Source organism: Megalopta genalis, unplaced genomic scaffold (genome assembly GCF_051020955.1).
Source record: "Megalopta genalis isolate 19385.01 unplaced genomic scaffold, iyMegGena1_principal scaffold0052, whole genome shotgun sequence".
NCBI classification, from domain to species: domain Eukaryota; kingdom Metazoa; phylum Arthropoda; class Insecta; order Hymenoptera; family Halictidae; genus Megalopta; species Megalopta genalis.
Genome location: NW_027476121.1, coordinates 35,001 through 40,927, shown reverse-complemented (window position 1 = coordinate 40,927; position 5,927 = coordinate 35,001). Strand labels below are relative to the sequence as shown.

General features: G+C 41.0%; 1 non-coding gene across 1 annotated transcript; it reads left to right on the top strand.

The window, feature by feature from the left end:
* The first annotated feature begins 3,098 nt into the window (after positions 1-3,098).
* On the top strand, positions 3,099-5,019 carry LOC143261479 (small subunit ribosomal RNA). Its single transcript, XR_013035592.1, has one exon. It is a non-coding gene; the product is annotated as a small subunit ribosomal RNA (ribosomal RNA).
* Positions 5,020-5,927: the final 908 nt, after the last annotated feature.

Below are 5,927 nucleotides of genomic sequence, written 5' to 3'. Positions count from 1 at the left end.
TTTTCGATTTACGGCTAAAATAAATTTTTCTCATTTTATTCAATAACATATTCTTGCTTAGATAACTTTTTTACATAGGGATTAAGCATTTAGAACGATATAATGTTTAAAATAAGGGCACTTTACTCTTGACATTTTACGGTTTTTTCAATTTTCTGAAAAATCCTACCATTAGATTTTTTTAAAAATACGATATTCTTGCTTAACTAACGTTTCTACATAGGGATTAAGCATTTAGAACGAAATCTAATGTCAGAAAATGGCACTTTACTCTTGACATTTTTCGGTTTTTTCAATTTTCTGGAAAATCCTATCATTAGATTTTTTTAAAAATACGATATTCTTGCTTAACTAACGTTTTTACATAGGGATTAAGCATTTAGAACGAAATCTAATGTAGGAAAATGGTACTTTACTCTTGATCGGTACGTTGGGACTTAGAAAATATTCGGCCGTACGCGGCGCGTCTCGGCGCTTCGAACAGCTCCGGTGTCCCCATTATTTTCGATTTACGGCTAAAATAAATTTTTCTAATTTTTTTCAATAACATATTCTTGCTTAAATAACTTTTTTACATAGGGATTAAGCATTTAGAACGATACATTGTTTAAAATAATGGCACTTTACTCTTGACATTTTACGGTTTTTTCAATTTTCTGAAAAATCCTATCATTAGATTTTTTTAAAAATACGATATTCTTGCTTAACTAACGTTTCTACATAGGGATTAAGCATTTAGAACGAAATCTAATGTCAGAAAATAGCACTTTACTCTTGACATTTTTCGGTTTTTTCAATTTTCTGGAAAATCCTATCATTAGATTTTTTTAAAAATACGATATTCTTGCTTAACTAACGTTTTTACATAGGGATTAAGCATTTAGAACGAAATCTAATGTAGGAAAATGGTACTTTACTCTTGATCGGTACGTTGGGACTTAGAAAATATTCGGCCGTACGCGGCGCGTCTCGGCGCTTCGAACAGCTCCGGTGTCCCCATTATTTTCGATTTACGGCTAAAATAAATTTTTCTAATTTTTTTCAATAACATATTCTTGCTTAAATAACTTTTTTACATAGGGATTAAGCATTTAGAACGATACATTGTTTAAAATAATGGCACTTTACTCTTGACATTTTACGGTTTTTTCAATTTTCTGAAAAATCCTATCATTAGATTTTTTTAAAAATACGATATTCTTGCTTAACTAACGTTTCTACATAGGGATTAAGCATTTAGAACGAAATCTAATGTCAGAAAATGGCACTTTACTCTTGACATTTTTCGGTTTTTTCAATTTTCTGGAAAATCCTATCATTAGATTTTTTTAAAAATACGATATTCTTGCTTAACTAACGTTTTTACATAGGGATTAAGCATTTAGAACGAAATCTAATGTAGGAAAATGGTACTTTACTCTTGATCGGTACGTTGGGACTTAGAAAATATTCGGCCGTACGCGGCGCGTCTCGGCGCTTCGAACAGCTCCGGTGTCCCCATTATTTTCGATTTACGGCTAAAATAAATTTTTCTAATTTTTTTCGATTACATATTCTTGCTTAAATAACTTTTTTACATAGGGATTAAGCATTTAGAACGACATGTTGTTTAAAATAATGGTACTTTACTCTTGTGATTTTTCGGTTTTTTTTGATTATTTTGAAAAATAAATTTTTGTAATTTTTTTAAATGCGATATTCGTGATCAGTGAACGATTTCACATATGGATTAAGCATTTAGAATCGTGCGGACGCGTTATTAAAAAAGTTTACTCGATGCGATGGGACTTTAAAAAGTTTGTGAAAATTTTCATATTGGGAAAAAATGTGTAATTTTTTGTCTAGTTTACGGTAGTGTAATTTATTTTAATGTTTACTATAAAAATTTTTTTCGTTCGTTCACGCGCTATGTTACAACAGCACGGCCGGGCGGTCTGTTGCCGCAGCGGTTTACACTCATAAGCGCGCGTGCTATTCGGCCGGCGGCGCCGGCGTCCTTGCCGGCCGTTCGGTATCTATAAGAGATACACGGTCCGTGCGAGGCGGACGGAGCAGAGCGGGTTTTGGGCCAATTCTACGATCTCGGTCGAGAAGCTGTCTCAGAGCTCCTTCGGGGCTTCGGTCCTGACTGTTTCGTGCCGTTTACGTTACGGACTTTTCTCCACACAGCGTGGCCACGGGTCGGTGTCTTTGACCGAATGGCCCATATGTGGCAAGCCCTACGGGGTTGGTTACCCGTATGCACTTTGTATGTATACTCGTACTCACTGAGCAATCGACTCTTCTGTCCGAGCGATGGAAAAATTTTTTAAAATGCATCTGTAAGATTTGGAAGCAAATCGTACCAATTGAAAACTGTGGCTAAAATGAAATAGCCCAGTGGAGAGAGAAAACTATCAAAAAACTGATTTTTTAAATCAAGAGGTGTCAGAAATCGAAATGCCTAGCGCGAGCGGAAGAACACGCTTTCTCGCCAGTCCAGCATGTGTCCTGTCCGTTCTTCCTCGGCTTGCCGATTTTGCCCAGATCAGAGGTTTCGTGCTTCCGGCGGTCAGAAGATCAGCGTGAGCGTACGCGCTTCCACGACTATGGCATCACCCATGTACTTTTTCCTTTGAATATATTTGAGTACATAAAAAATATTAAAACATATAGAGAGAACTGTGTCTTGGATCTTAAAAATTTGTCAATAGCGATGATATATTATTACTTAACTTGAAGTATTTGTACGTTTTAGCTGGGACGTACATTTATCTTACAAGATGTTAATAGCGAGACTCTTGAAGATAAAATTATCTTGTGATTTTATGAAGGCAAAGATAGAAACGTACGAAGCTGGCGTACGTAGAAAAATGTGATTTTATGATAGAACAAAAATATAATACGTACGTTTTTGGGCGTACGGTAAAATATCTGTATGGTAGAAAAATGAAAGAAATTGAGCGTTAAAGAAGATATGTTACAAGCGCGGAATGTGGCAAAACTTGTACATATTTGAAAGAGAAAAATGGTGTGTCGACCTGACATATATATATGAAACAGGCGACGATGGAAAAGGATTTAAATTTTGTCCATTTTATATATACATATTGTATAGTTCCCTGGTTGATCCTGCCAGTAGTCATATGCTTGTCTCAAAGATTAAGCCATGCATGTCTCAGTACATGCCGTATTAAGGTGAAACCGCGAATGGCTCATTAAATCAGTTATGGTTTCTTAGATCGTACTAAAATTTACTTGGATAACTGTGGTAATTCTAGAGCTAATACATGCAAAACAGAGTTCCGACCAGAGATGGTAGGAACGCTTTTATTAGATCAAAACCAATCGGTGGCGGGTGTTTACACTCGTCCATCGTTTGCTTTGGTGACTCTGAATAACTTTGTGCTGATCGCATGGTCTTATAGCACCGGCGACGCATCTTTCAAATGTCTGCCTTATCAACTGTCGATGGTAGGTTCTGCGCCTACCATGGTTGTAACGGGTAACGGGGAATCAGGGTTCGATTCCGGAGAGGGAGCCTGAGAAACGGCTACCACATCCAAGGAAGGCAGCAGGCGCGCAAATTACCCACTCCCGGCACGGGGAGGTAGTGACGAAAAATAACGATACGGGACTCATCCGAGGCCCCGTAATCGGAATGAGTACACTTTAAATCCTTTAACGAGGATCCATTGGAGGGCAAGTCTGGTGCCAGCAGCCGCGGTAATTCCAGCTCCAATAGCGTATATTAAAGTTGTTGCGGTTAAAAAGCTCGTAGTTGAATCTGTGTGTCACAGTGTCGGTTCATCGCTCGCGGTGTTTAACTGGCATTATGTGGTACGTCCTACCGGTGGGCTTTGCTCTTCACGGGGCGGTCCAACTAATATCCCATCGCGGTGCTCTTCACTGAGTGTCGAGGTGGGCCGGTACGTTTACTTTGAACAAATTAGAGTGCTCAAAGCAGGCTACCTTCGCCTGAATACTGTGTGCATGGAATAATGGAATAGGACCTCGGTTCTATTTTGTTGGTTTTCGGAACCCCGAGGTAATGATTAATAGGGACAGATGGGGGCATTCGTATTGCGACGTTAGAGGTGAAATTCTTGGATCGTCGCAAGACGGACAGAAGCGAAAGCATTTGCCAAAAATGTTTTCATTAATCAAGAACGAAAGTTAGAGGTTCGAAGGCGATCAGATACCGCCCTAGTTCTAACCATAAACGATGCCAGCTAGCGATCCGCCGAAGTTCCTACGATGACTCGGCGGGCAGCTTCCGGGAAACCAAAGCTTTTGGGTTCCGGGGGAAGTATGGTTGCAAAGCTGAAACTTAAAGGAATTGACGGAAGGGCACCACCAGGAGTGGAGCCTGCGGCTTAATTTGACTCAACACGGGAAACCTCACCAGGCCCGGACACCGGAAGGATTGACAGATTGATAGCTCTTTCTTGATTCGGTGGGTGGTGGTGCATGGCCGTTCTTAGTTGGTGGAGCGATTTGTCTGGTTAATTCCGATAACGAACGAGACTCTAGCCTGCTAAATAGACGTAATTATGGTATCTCGAAGGCTCTCGGCTTCTGCCGGTGGGGTTTTTACTACCAACGTACAAACAAATCTTCTTAGAGGGACAGGCGGCTTCTAGCCGCACGAGATTGAGCAATAACAGGTCTGTGATGCCCTTAGATGTTCTGGGCCGCACGCGCGCTACACTGAAGGAATCAGCGTGTGTTCCCTGGCCGAAAGGCCCGGGTAACCCGCTGAACCTCCTTCGTGCTAGGGATTGGGGCTTGCAATTATTCCCCATGAACGAGGAATTCCCAGTAAGCGCGAGTCATAAGCTCGCGTTGATTACGTCCCTGCCCTTTGTACACACCGCCCGTCGCTACTACCGATTGAATGATTTAGTGAGGTCTTCGGACTGGTGCGCGGCAATGTTTCGGCATTGCCGATGATGCCGGGAAGATGACCAAACTTGATTATTTAGAGGAAGTAAAAGTCGTAACAAGGTTTCCGTAGGTGAACCTGCGGAAGGATCATTACAATGTTCCAATATATCTCAAAGAGAGAGGAGAGGAGGAGAGAAAATGAATTCGATTAGTTTGTGGATAAGAATTCATATAAAAAAAAAAGATATTGTTGAGCCCGCCAGATCATTCGTGCGTGATTTACACGGCCAGACGTGTGTACTACACGTATTAGGCCTTTGATCTGCGTTGCGTAGGCCACAACAAATCTTTCAAAGAGAGAGAGATATATGTGTTGTTGGGGTTTGTGATTATGAAGGTGCCCCAACGCACAAAAATATATAAAAATGTACAAAGTTGGGATGTGGTGTGGTGGAGAAGAGTTGGGCCCGACCAGATCATTCGTGCGTGATTTACACGGCAGACGTGTGTACTACACGTATTAGGCCTTTGATCTGCGTTGCGTAGGCCATCTTCCTTCCAAGACACACACGTGTTGGGGTTTGTGTGATTTTATGATAGTGCCTCAACACGGAAAAATAAGCGTACGAGAAGAGTTGGGCCCGACCAGATCATTCGTGCGTGATTTATACACGGCCAGACGCGTATTATATTACACGTATTAGGCCTTTGATCTGCGTTGCGTAGGCCATCTTCTCGATAGAGAGAAAGCCAATGTATTCTTTTTTCTTTCTTTACACACACACACACACAGTTGTAGTAGGACAGGGAGGGATGCGAGCGTGCTAATCACGCTTCCTCAAGTCTTCGCTGTGGTGTAAAAAAAAAAAAGAAAAAAAGGAATCGTTGGGAAAGTCCAAAGGACGAAAATATCGGGCAGTCTGAAGATAACTTAATGCTCGTTTACATTGGTATCAAGAGAGACCGGCTTGTGTAGCTCGTTTCAATGCTGTGTCGTTGTCATTGACACCCTACTCTGTTGCGCGCTAGTGGCAGCATGAGCGTGGGACGTATATATATAT